The 14012-nt window shown below is 41.3% G+C and overlaps 1 long non-coding RNA gene across 3 annotated transcripts in view; it reads left to right on the top strand.

Annotated features, from left to right (window-relative positions):
* Nucleotides 1-4951, top strand: part of LOC141422615 (uncharacterized) — a 246958-nt gene extending 242007 nt beyond the window's left edge. For all 3 annotated transcript variants that reach the window (XR_012447326.1, XR_012447325.1, XR_012447327.1), the window contains 2 exons: nt 3508-3606; nt 4418-4951. This is a non-coding gene — a long non-coding RNA (uncharacterized lncRNA). The remainder of the gene's footprint in view (nt 1-3507; nt 3607-4417) is intronic.
* The last annotated feature ends 9061 nt before the right edge of the window (nt 4952-14012 follow it).

Raw genomic sequence — 14012 nt, forward strand, 5'->3', positions numbered from 1 at the left:
AAAGAAGATTGGAAATATTATTTAGTCCATAAAATGAATTAGCCTGCAGGGGTTACCTTGGGGCGCAGCTGGAGGCTCATCTGTGCGTCATCCTTCTGCTGTCTATCGCTGGAGGCAGAGGGAGTGTGAACAGCAGCTGTTTCTAATAGTAGTTGGGAGGATAGTATGTGGTAATGATAACCAGAGTGAGCACCCCAACAGCCACAATGTATCTGCACCCTGCCCATCAGTCTCCTCATCACAGATAGGGAAACCGAGAATCTGTGAGCCCATCAACTGCTTACAGTCACTTAGTTAGGACCAAGGTTGAGCTGAAATCCAGATCTGACCCCAAAGTCCCTAAAAGGACTGCAAAGAAATTAGTGGGTTCTAAAACCCCACTAGGAGTCTGTGAAATTGAATGTGTTCTTGTATTCTTTTCTCGAAGGTTAGCCTGATAACTCGAGATCAGACTATCTAACTTTTGATGTTATGTTTTTTTGTTGTCCTAATTGAGTGTCATTGAACATTTGTTCACTGGTGTAAAAAAGGGAGACCAAAAGGAAACAGATGGGTCAGGTTGTGGAAGTTCTCCTGACATCCAGGCAGTCAGCCATCAGAAGGCTTTGCGTGTCTTTTATAAGGCCACATGCCACATAGACCCTGTGCACCCCTGCCTCTGAGGCTGGAAGACATTAAATCAGTTTCAACTTCTCTGGTTCTGTGGAGCCTTAGTAATAAAATGAGGATATAGATTTCTCAGAGACTCCTTCTAATCCTAAATTTCTTTAGTGATATTTTCAATATTGAAGGGAATTGAAATTCCTCCCAAGAATTCTGATATGACTGGTAAATAATTTGCATTTTCAGTGGTTTGCATAAGAATCTGAAAGCCTAAGTGCTGTGTTTCCAGTATATAGCTTCCTTTTAAAAATAAATGGATAAAGAAACAGGCTGGCTGTCTTCCTACTGAGCATGTCTGTTGCTAGGCTTCTCAACCACAAAGTAGGCCTTAGCCTTTATATATATCTTGTGGCATGACTGATGCCACAATCCCATAGTCATAATGGTGCTTTAAATAGGAGCCAGAGATCAGAGAACACATGAGAAGATCCTTCATTTTCAATAACTACGGCTGCATCAGGAAAACTGTTGGCAAAGCCTCAAATGCTTCTACCAACCATCTCTACTTTAACCTCAGAATGGACAGTTTAACCCCCTGTTCTGGACTGAATTGTGTCTCTCGCAAAATTCAAATGTTGAAGCTCTAACTCCAATGAGATCATATATGGGGATGGGGCCTTTAGGAAGATAGGAAAGGTTAAATGAGGTTATTAGGGAGAAGCCTTCATCTAATAGGTTTTATATTTTTATACTAAGAGAACAGATACAGCTCTCTTCCCTTCTTCCTCTTCCTCGCTCTCTTTCTCTGTCCCCTTCACTCTTTCTTTTCCTCATCTGTCTTCATACATACAGAAAAAAGGTCATCTGAGGACATAGCAAGAAGGTCCCATCTGCAAGCTAGAGAGAAAAGTCTCAGGAGAAATCAAACTTGCCAACTTCTTGATCTTGAACTTTCAGCTTCCAGAACTGAGAGAAAAAAAAATTGTACAGCTGAAGCCACCCAGTCTGTGGTATTCTGTCATGGCAGCCAGAGCAGAGTAAAACTAACATCTTGCTTTCCTCTAAGGTAACTCGCATATTTTCAGACACTTCATTCAGGATTTAATAGTTTTTATTACTCCTGAGTTTAAGAATTGAAGAAGAATTTCTAAATTTTACCCCCATTTCCTTACCTCTTCAGCCTCTTCCTTTTTAGGAGTAACAGACTTGATTGTCCATGAGCTACCACTAGTACCACAACCTGTAACCTTGAGCCAAAAGACAGGGAAGTGACCATCCTTCAGGACAGATGACTTCATGCTGCCTCTCAGGTAGCAACATTCCCAGACATATTGTCAGTGTGGCCACCCAGAGGGCCAGGCTCCAGATTTTGCACTACTCTATGGATGCCTACCTATCTCAATTTCCCTCAGGTTAGTCTACTGCTTTGCCTGAGGAGAAAAAAAGAGAGCAGACCATCACTTCACTGCTATGCCTGGTTTTATCCATTTACTGACCTATTTGTACTAGGTACTCTTCTAGGGAACTGAGACATTACAGTGAACAAAATAAAAGCAAGAGCCCCCATTTTAGGGAGCTTACATTCTATTGTAAGTGCATCTGATTAAATAACTTAATCAACAGAATTTCTGATTTATCTTATTTTAACACTGCCTTTTATTTTTCACAAGATGCCTTTTACTACTCAATGGCAGGTTTCTGCTCCTAACCATTTCCTTATCTGGTTTCCCATTTCCTTAAGAAAGTGGATAGCATCGCCCTTACTCTATTTTACCAATTGAGACAGGGAACGACAAGGGATACAGAAGCTCCTTTCTCCATTGCATTCACACACATCCTATCAAGGCAAGGGCTGGAAGGTAAGATTCTGATGTCTGGAGTACAGACTAAAGATCAGAAAGCAAAGTGCAAGTGCTTCGTATTCTTAGTTTCCGCTTAAGCCCTGTGCTGGCAGTAAAAATACAAACACAATTCCCATAACTTCTCCAGGGAGACCCTTCTTGGCTGGTTTCTTCTAACTCAATTGCACCGGTTCAGACAAAATCAACCAAGGTCATGACAGTGAAACGCATATTGCACGCTGATCAGAGACCTTGGATAGGAGTTACAAGCATGAATTCAAAGCCAAAACACTGAATTTACCCTATAATTATTTTATTTTTGACTATAACAAGTCTCAATCAAATTGCTATCCTGGGCTTAAAGCACTGTTTTCTGAAAACATCTAAAAGCCAACTTATACTTATGTGTAAAACATACATATTAAATATAAATGATTCAGCAACATGGATCTGATGTTCCATGCCATAAAAACATCTTCTTTAAAATCAAGTGACCCACAAATGTCCTTCAACATATTTAGAACTGTGTTGAAAGATAAAGTCTCTTTCCTATACCCAAACCAGTAGACAATTGTGTGTCCCAACGGTTTTTGTTTAAAAAGGTACCCCTTTGTACCTTACATTCTTTCTTAAGTCTCCTGATAGTTTGCCATACTGGCAACTCACCCCCTCTAGAACTACAACAGTGATGACAGTGCTCATGGGAGGTGGAATAGAATTTTAGAATAGAATTTCATTCAAAAGACTTAGAGAAGTTGCCTCAATTTGACATTTTGTGATAGAGGGACAAGTGAGAATCAGCTCTTGGCCTGCTTGTGTAAAGTCAAGCCAGTCTGAATGGCAAGGTGAAGTATAATATCCATGGCTCAGTGCCCACTAGCCAGAGAAATCCAAGCCCTTGCCCTTGGACCCAGTGAGGAGATCAGTATCTAGTCTTAGATGAAGCCAGTCAGGGCATCATTAAAAATAATTTAAAATGATTTGTTGTTATTGAAAATCATGGATGTTTGGCCACTAAGCATCAAGCTGCTTTTGAAAATCAATTATAATCTTTCTACTCCAGACACAAATCATGTTGAAGACCAGTAAGAACCAAATGAGACAATGAAAAGCAAGCTCCAAAGAGAATCACAGCAAATGAATAAGACCTCCAATGGACAAGGTATTCTTAACATTTATTTTTCTTCAGGAAATTAAATGAAAAGCATCCGCCCCCAGCATCACAATTGAAAATGAAAGAATGTTCTTTGTGTTCTGCCAGACCAAGGTCCTTCTCAGCTCCTATTCCCTCTGCCACACTGCCTTTCACCTCTAGGGTTGTGAGTTCAGATTCAGACTGATTGTTTTGCATTTTGTACAGTTGGTGATAATATGAGCAATATCCTGTTTCAAATAAAAAGGTATATATATCTATATCTATATCTCTCTATATATACATATGCCCTCATAAAGCTCCCTGGACATCAAATGACTCTGACAAAACAATTTGATGAATTAAGTGTAAATGAATCAGACACATGTGGATTAAATTTCCCTCACAATACACATGGGTTTAAATACTCAGAAGCAATGTGCTTAGGAAAATGTATTCTGAGTTTGCCTGAACAAAAAAAAATCTTTGAAAAATAATCTCAAACTTAATTGACAGCATCTCCACCCGGGTTAAATCACACGATAAATCCATATATAGGTATATGGCATGGCTGTAGAGGCGTACACATCTTTGCTGCCTGGGTAACAACCATGGTGTATGAAGTGTTTTGTGAAGAGGGGCCGCAAGGCCTCCAGCTTGTCTGTGTTCACACTCACAGAGGGTTTGTTTTTGTTTGGTTTTTCATATGAGAGAAGAACGTTGTAATGATTTCCACTACCACTCACCCGCCCCCTCCCAATCATTTTATTCCCATCGCTGAAACCCTCAGGGAGAATCTACTGTGTGTGACAAAGAAATATGTCTTTTCTCTGTGTTACAGACCTTGGATCACATCCAGGACCCCTTTTCCCCGGAGGCCAGCTCTCATCATTTACGATTTGCATTTCATTGCCATACACTGAACCCAGTGAGAAGTTGTCTCAGCAGAATGGTGAGAGCTAAAAGTAGCAAGCAAGAAGTCTCCATTTTCCAGCTCATCCTGCACAGAGTCTGAACTGCCAGGAATCTAAAGCCAAATTTGATTTAAAATTTATACAAGAAAAGAACATCAACACAAGCACACTCAGTCTCTCTTCTCTTCCTCTTTCCCAAGACCTCTCTCGACCTGGGAGCCTCTATTTCATGTTTAATTTAATTCTGGATTGCTAATCATTATCTTTTTTTCTCCCCTTTATTTTCTTAATGCCCTTATTTTCTTAAACTCTCCTAATTCATGAATATTTAACCTGCAAAGCTGAACAAAGCAACTTTGGAAATGTAAACAAGAATTTGAAAGTAGAAGAAGGTAAAAAAGAAAACAGTCTAATATTTGAAAAAAGTTAATTCTGTTTAGAAGCTAGGATGTACCTACAATAAACTCTATTCATCTCTTCTGTGCATGGTCATTCTTATAAATGCTAATAAAAGAGTCATAGGAAAGACCTTCTTTTAAATGAAGTCATGTCTGATATTCAGACAGGTTAGTTAGGACAATGAAACAAGACTACTAATTTTAAGGCAGAACTCTCTCCTCTACTACACGTCTATTTTCCTGCTACCAGAGAGTCCCAAGGGGAGACACTAGAACCTCAAATATAGGTTCGACTGCTTCCTCTGCCATACTCCAACCTTTTTTAAGGAAATCAGGTGAGGTCGCCTCTTCCTACATCCATGTCCAAGAGGCCACAAAGAGAGGTTACCAAACAGAAGACCAAAAATCGTATGTTCTCCCTCATATGCGGACTTTAGATCAAGGGCAAACACAACAAGGGGATTGGATTTTGATCACATGATGAGGCAAGAACACACAAGGGAGGTATGAGGATAGGCAAGAAACCTCCCCCCCAAAAAAAAACAAGATAGCATTTGATGTCCTCAATGCAAAGGAACTAATGCAGAAACTTTGAAGCAACAGAGGCCAATAGAAGGGAACCAGGAACTAGAGAAAAGGTTAGTTCAAGAAGAATTAATTTAGAATGTAACACATATGTACAGGAAAGCAATGCGAGTAAACACCCTCTATAGCTATCCTTATCTCAACTAGCAAAAACCCTTGGTCTTTCCTATTACTGCATATACTCTCCATTCAACAAAATTAGAGATAAGGGCAAAATAGTTTCTGCCTGTTAGCGAGGGGGTGGAGGGGAGAGGGAAGGGGCAGGAGAAAGGGAGGGGCTGGGGGGAAGGGGGGAGAAATGACCCAAACATTGTATGCACATATGAATAAAAGAAAAAAAAAAAGAGAAGTTACCATCTAAATGCGCTCTATTTAGTTAACACCTGAGCCCCTCTGCATGACTTTGTACATCAATCGCATCCTAATCTGCCCCTTACAAGGGAGGTAGCTCAGTATCCACCCAATTAGATAGTCCAAAAATACACCTCTGAGTGTGTCCTTGCCCTGCTTAAAACCTTTGTGGTCTTGTTACCCAGGAAGGTGTTCCCAAGGGTCAAGGGGTAGAGGGCAGAGAATTGACTAGTTACCACAAGGAACTTTCATATTTTGCACTATTTCTACAATAACTGCCCCTCACCTCTCCCAAGTCTGAGCTGCAATGGGAGAATGAGGGGCAACTGAAAGTGTCTCTGGTTCATTCTGAGGTCTTCTTTCTTCCCTCTTTCTGCTGGCTGTCTGTTCTCCCTGCTGCCTCCCAAGCCCTCTGGCTTATAGGATGAAGTCCAGCCTACCAGGGCACAGGAAGTCATTCAGGGTTGAGGTGTGGCAGCCCTCCCCAGCCCTGTGCCCTGCACAGACCACCTCAGTCACCCGGAGTCCTTTTCCACCCAGACTCTTTCCCTGTCCAGCTACCAGAGCCTGCTTCTTCCTCTACCTGCAATCCTTTCTCTCCTGGCTGACTCCACCTCTCCAATGACTACTCAACTCAAACATTTTTCTCCTAATGGCAGGAATTTCTTCATCATTAAGGCACATCTGGCTCTTCTCATGATGGCCTGACATGTGTAACCTGTCTTTTCCTCAGCTGGGGATTTCCTGCCAGGTGACAGCAGACCCAGCCAAGTTGGCTTTTATGGCAGACCCACTTTGGAGAGAACTCTTAACCCATTAACCCATTAATCCATTCATGGAGGCAGAGCCCTAATCACCTCTACAGGGCCCCACCTGGTCCCATCTCTTCACATCTCATAGTGGAGATTAAATTTCAACATTAGTTTCAGAGGGGACAAACCATATTGAAACCATAGAAACACACAAATGAGACTAGCCATTTGTTGATCACATCTGAAATAAACTCTCCCCCTAAAAAAAGAGTATATACCAACCATTATGAATAAAACATGCTAACCTGTACTTACTGAAGGTTTGTTCTGCACCAATCTTAAGTATTTTATGTGGACCCATTTACTTAATTTTTACAAACTCTAAACGCACATGTTTTTATGGCACTCACCTTACAGATGATAAAGCTACTACGGCACAGGCAGAGCTGGGCTCAGAGCACAGCCCACAACTGTACAGCCCATGTTCTTTCCCTATAGGTTGTGCTCGCCCTCAGAATGCAAATAGATGCTGTGTAGGTCCCACTAGAAACAGCAGAAGATATTTTTCAATGTAGAACCATAATTAAACTACCTATAACTTCCATCTTATATGTACATCAAAAAATGTCATTTTAGAACTAAATCTTATCCTTTCCATTGTGAATTCATTCACTAAACATAGCACACCAAAACTCAGAGTCATTTCCAATTTGATTGGAAGAGGCCCTGACTTTTGCTCCCTTTTCCACAAAACTGGTTCTGAGAAAATCTTAATTTCATCATCACTTGGAGAGAAAATATGGGTGCTCTGTAGCCTCAAAGACTCCAGAATCCAAAAGGGACTACCCATCACAGGAGGGGTATAGAAGCCAAAGAAGAGGGAGGGACCTAAGGACTCTTGTGTGAATGGATATCTACTGATGACTCTGTCCACACATCCTGCTCATCCCTCAAACTTTTCAACTTTTGAATAAAAGCAATGACCATATTTGTCTGTTCATATTCTGTTTATCTAAGATGGGAAACCAAGTTTAAAGGACATGAAAAACATGATTTTTATCATGTCATTCTTTGCTATTTCCTTTTGTAATCCTGTGCTCTAAATGTTATAAGCCAATAATGCACATCAAAGCATTAATAATGGTTCCTCTTTTATAGGAGGTGGGAGGCTTTGCCTTCCTGCCCTTACCTTCACATCCCCCACCGCTTTCCAGCAACCCTCAATCGAGCCCTTTTCATCTACCAGGAGCCCCCATAACCTTGTGGGCCTGAGACGGAATTCTATTTCCAGCTCATCAGTGCAAAGTGGATGCAACACTTAACCTCTCTTTGCCTCTATCTCTCTATCTGCAAAACAGCTGAACTAATGTGGACCACCTGCTTCCTGCACAGGAGTGTGGTGAGAATTAATAATATTAGGCTAATATTGTCAGCTTTCTGAAGAGCTCAGTGAATTTGAAATAAGAGATCCTGCATGGATGTCAAATATGTTTCCTTAATCAGAAGACCTTGGGGCTGTCCATATATCTTCAGAGAACACCAGCTTTTCTGTTTGTTGTTTGAAATGGTGCCCAAAAGAGAAGACAAGACATGACTGAAGGATATGATCGAGACAACCCTTCTGGTGACCGTCCATTCAACATCTGTCCAGGGGGGTGGTGATTATGGAGGCTCAGATTGCTGGAGTCCATTATCATTAGTCTGTTATTTGGTGCTGAATGGACTGAAAGGACAGGTCAGGCCACAGATGTCTTTGTTGAATGCAGAGCTCACCCCAGCCCTTGCAGAATGGCTGAGGGGCTGCCTTCTCCCCTTATCCCTCCTCTGCATCTATGGGAACCCAGCCCTGCCCCCACCCTTATTTAAGAGTTCACAAACTGTTCCTGCCAATTTAAGCAAAAAATGTTCAGGAGGTAACAGGGCCATGGTAATTAATTTTGCTCCTTGACTAGAAGGTGAAAAGCTTTTTATTATGTAAATTGTAAATGTCCTGAAGGGAAACTTTATCTCCCTCTCACCAATGAGCCCATCAGGCTGCCTGAATCAGGATTTTTTTTTTAATGTTTATTAGTCTAGGGGGGACAGTTAGGATGTTTCATAGCTTCTAAGTGCTGACATTTATCTATTACTTCCAAATAAACCTAGTGGCAGGGAGCCATGGGTGGATCGCTAAATATGGAGGGGAGGGGGGTCACACAGACAGCTAGAGAGTAAGGGAAGAAGCCTCTGAGCTCAAGGCAGTGTGGGACCCTCACCGTTTCCCCACACTGAGGACTTTTCCTTTCTTCCTCCTACTTTCCCTCCATCTTCCTCCACTGTGACTCCTTCTCACCTGTCCCTCTCAGCCTTTTTCTATGACACACCGGACTTCTCCACACAGCTAATACTCCCTGGGGCTGAGGTGTCCTCCTCCCTCCTCACCCTACCAGCATCCTCAAAAGAACAAGTTTATACATAGTGATGGTAGTTTTAGGTTTCAACTTGACTAGGCCCTGATGCTCACTTATATGGTCAAACATTATGCTGGATGCTTCTGTGAGCATGTTTTTGGATGAGATTTACATTTAATTGAGTGGACATTGAGTGAAGCAGATTGCCCTCCCTATAGTGAGTGGTCTTATCCAATCAGTTGAAATAAGACCTGAAAAGAACAAGAGACTTCCCCCCACCCCTCCCACACACCAGGGGTGAATTCTGCCAATAGTCAGTCTTCAGATTTGAACTCAACATGGACTCTTTTCAGCTTGCCAGCCCAACCTGCCGATGTTGGACTTGCCAGTCTCCACAATCACATGAGTTGATTTCCTTAAAATTAATCATCACTCTCACTCTCTATCCCTCTTTCCTTCTCTCTCTCTCTCTCTCTCTCTCTCTCTCTCTCTCTCTCGCTCACACACACACACACACTTCTGCTTCACTGGAGAACCCAGACTAACACATATACCAGTGACAGTGTTGGCCACAAACATCACTCCATTCCAAAAGGCTAGGGTGTACTGTTACGATTGTGGTCTAACAATCCTTGAGAAAGGGAAAGCTTTTCCTGATTCGTAGCTGGGTAGCTGGGCAACATGTCCTAGGCTGCAGAGTAGAACAGAAAGTAGAAAGAAGAGAAGCAAGGAAAGGTGAGATTAACTGGTCCAAATTTGAGTGCTGGTTCTGAACCCCATGATTAAACAAAACAAACTCATTATAGATCAATGTTACACATCAATAAGAAGCTGATTGGGAGAATTTTATTCTCCAGCAGTGCTTAAGGCATCGCACATGGTGGAGAGGAATGGGGCCTTGCCTTCTAGTGAAAGGGTCAGAAATTCAAGATTAATGGGTATAAATGTAGGTTGTGATATCTGCAAGGCCATGCAAGGAAATAACCCTGTTTATTATGGAAGGGAAGGCCAGGAAAGGCATTTCTGAAAGGAGTCATTTCAGGGAAGCTGAAAAACAAATAGTCACTGCGCAGGCCAGGGAGCACCTCAGGTGAGGCAGCCATGAAACCATTAAGGGGAGGGGAGGTCAGAGCACAGGGGCATTGGATGGAATCTGACTTCCCTGCAGAAGATGTCACACCTTCTCCAAGTACGGTGAGAAACCAGTGAAATATTTTAAGAAGAGGAATAACATTATTCTGATTTATATGTTAAAAACTTATTTTGGCTACCTCTGTGTGGAAAATGAATTGGAGAATAGAGGTGATGAGGCCATAGGTGAACAATGACAATCTTCTCTTATGACTCTGCTTTCCAGCTGGAGAAGGAACACCTTTGGCTTGTTGCCTTTCAAGAGGAAAGATTCCTGTTTACTACAGGAAGATAGAGGTAGCTAAAATATGCAATGAAAACATGGAAAGATAGGAAAGAAAAGTCAGAGATTATTTGTGGGGAAGGAGTTGCTGAAAAGAAGCTCTTGACCATATATATATTTCCTTTTTTATTATTGTTGTGCTGGGTGCTTGAGCAGGAACTAGAGAGAAGGAAAGGAAGATTTCAAATCCTTGCTGTTAATTACGACAGGATCTTTATACATCTCAAGAACACTAACTTAATTATCTGAATGGTTTATTAATTAGTGTTGATAGGACAGTGTTCCCTTGCATGTACCATTCTTCCAAGACTACATGGACCTTTATAGAAGGGTATAAAAGGACTGTAACTCTATAAAAGGGATATTAAAGCATCCAACTGGTGAGAGCAATAATAATTGGGGCTAGACTGCTACCACAGAGGCCTCAGGACCTTCCTGTAGAGGTGGAGAGAAAAAGCAGAAGAGACAGCAAGAGGTGTGGCAGAGCCTCAACATTTTCCCCCCAAATTTACTTTCTGCTATGGTTTAAATCTAGAATGCCCGCAGAGGCTCCTGTGTTTAAGTCTTAGTCTTCATCCTTTAGAGGGTGGTGGTCTAATTGAAGAGCAGTAAATTATTGGGGATGTGTCCTTAAAGGGATATTGGGGCCTGGCCCCTTCTCCTCCCCCTCTCTACTTCCTGGCCACCATTTAGTGAATCAACTTTCTTAACCATACACTCCTACCATGATGTACTGTGCCACCACAGATGTAACAACAGGGCATAGTGACCATAAACTGAAATCTCTGAAACCGTGAGCTGAACAAACATTTTCCTTTATTAAGTTGACTAGCTCAGGTATTTTATCACAGTAACAGAAATCAGACTAATACTCTCTTTCCTCCATAAGTAATAAAATCTTTAGTAAGAAGTGGGATACCCAGAATACAGATTCTATTTCCCAGCCTTTCTGGGAATTGGAGGTGTACCCATGTGGACAGAATGTGTGAAGCTTCTAGATTATCCTCCAAAGGGAAACAGCATGTCCCATCCCAGCCCCTTCCTCCATTTCCATGGGATGGACTGTGGAAAAGGTGGCAAGTGATCTTGGGTGAAAGGACAAAGGAGCATTTCAGGCTGAGACTGCAGATGGAAGGTGCCTGTCTTTGACACCATGAAGCCTCACTCCTGGTCAGGAGGGCTGATGCCTGCACTACAATGTAAGCAAGGAAGAACTTCTATCTTATTTAAACCATTTTTTTAAGGCTGTATCCTAATATATGTTGTTTCCTAGGGAGCTTCCTGGGTCTTAATTTTTTCCCATTCCCCACCATCTTAGAGTTGTGGAAATAAAATAACAAGGAGACTCTTCCCAGAACCCTGTTCACAGATTGGGAATCTCATGACTGCCTCATAGTTTAGATACAGTGATTTCTTCCTTAGCTGCCATTCATTAAAAATTAAAGCACACACACAACTTAAAAGTGTATTTATCTAATATTTCTTTTTCATAACAGTTTCAACATGTTTGGGGTAGAAACTTCCAGTCAGGCTTCAAAATTCTCTGCAAAAGACATTCCCAGAGAGTGGAAACTGTGAAATCCATCATACAGAGTGTGATTGCTGAGAAAAAGACCCGAGTTTTACTACCAGCCCCACAACTGACATCAGAGTTCTGCAGCTGAAGCACTTCACCACACTGAACCACATCTCTAAAAGAGAGGAAGGACAGCAACTCTCTTGAGGAAAGATTGTGAGGACTGTGGCCCCTTAGCGGCTTAAGCAAGAGGAGCCATTACAGAAAGCCTGGTCCAAACTCTCAGCCGATGCTCGATGCTTGTATCGCCTTTGTCACTGCATTGAGTAGTGGGTTTCCATCTCTTCTTGTAGTTTATGTTTCCAGTGATGGAGGCTTCGCTGTTATGCTACTTCATGTATTTGATACGTAAAGCAATAAAGTTAGTTCAGTTAAAAACAATCTCTCCCTCTGTCACACTTCTTTCTTGTAGAGAAGACATGAAAGGCAGCATAACAAAGTGAAGACAGGATGAACTTTGAAGTCAGATGCATTTGGCTTTGAACTCCAGGTTCACCATTTATGTGACCTTAGACCAGTTACTTCACAGCTTAAGATTCAGTTTCCTAAGTTATAGTAACATAGATTTCAGGGATTGCAAGTGACACACATAAGAACTTGATAAGTGACACACATAAGAACTATGTTCAAGCACATAGTACTTGAACACATGAGTTAATCAATAAATGCTGTACTTACATGGTGGTTGCTGCTGTTGTTACTTTCATCATTGTTATTGTTAAAATCATCCTGGAGCAATACAGCTATACTGAGTAGGTTTCAACCCAACTTTGTCACTTCCTAGTTGTCTGACCTTGGGTGGGTTACTTAACATTTCTGTGCTTCCATTTCCCTATCTATAAATGAAGGATGATAAAAATACATGATAAGTTTGCTGAGAGAATTAAGCACATAAAAAGATATAAAGCACTTTGAACAGAGCATTGTTAAGAGTAAGATATGTCTCAACTTCTGTTTTTATTAAAAGGTAATAATTCATAATAATTTACTAAATAAGAGGGCCTGCTATTAAGAAGTGAGCTGATCCCTTGACATGTTCTAAATAAAATTTGGCATGACTGATTTAGAGAAACAGTTACCCAGAGTCAACTCTCAACTGTGAGTAAAACAAAGTGGACCATGCATATAGATATGTGGCAGCAATGACAAAAGGAAAACTCTCTTACACTTGTCCTTTCCAAGAAATTTACTTCTCTATGCATTTTTTTCCATACTGGGTCTTGAACTCAGCAAGCATCCCACCACTTGAGCCATGCCCCCAGTCCTTCTCTATGCATTTCATTTGGGTAATATCAAGTGTCATTGACACAAAGTGACAATACAAAGAATGGGAGGCAATCTGGGGTTTAAAGTAAGCAGGTGAAAGTTTAATAGGTTTTAAGTTCTCAGACATATTTTAAATAATAGAAAATTCTTATTTAAGATTATTATCTTAGGAATGGGTGTGGGGGTATAGCTCAGTGGTAGAGCACTTGAGTCTAGCATGCATGAGGGTTCAAAGCCCTGAAACCACAAAAGAATGAGGGGGGGGAGAGAATGATTTAGAAGGAGGAAGAGGAAGAAGAAGAAGAAAGAGGAGGAGACAGAGGAACAGGAGGAGGAGGAGGAGGAGGAGGAAGAAGAAAGAAGAAGAAGAAGAAGAAGAAGAAGAAGAAGAAGAAGAAGAAGAAGAAGAAGAAGAAGAAGAAGAAGAAGAAGAAGTTTATCATTACCCCATTACCCCAATTTTAACTAAGCTGAAAAGAAGACTTCATTGAAAGAGCACAGCATTGGGGGCTTGGAGTCCTCCAGTGTGGACCATGTTCTTCCATCAGCTAGCTTGCTGACTTGAAGAGTGTCACTACATTTCCGGGCCTCAATTTCCTCACCTGCAAAATGAGGGGTCTTACTGGAATTTCTCATATTCTAAGATCCTGTGTGAATCTGGCCAAATACACATTAACAGACAAGCAGCATTGACTAATTTTAAAAATAACTTTCCTATATTTTTCTTCCACTTTCTACTATGTGATCATAATAGATTAATTTGAATATTTTATTATAGTAACCTACAAAT

This window comes from Castor canadensis, chromosome 4, assembly GCF_047511655.1.
Source record: "Castor canadensis chromosome 4, mCasCan1.hap1v2, whole genome shotgun sequence".
NCBI lineage: Eukaryota > Metazoa > Chordata > Mammalia > Rodentia > Castoridae > Castor > Castor canadensis.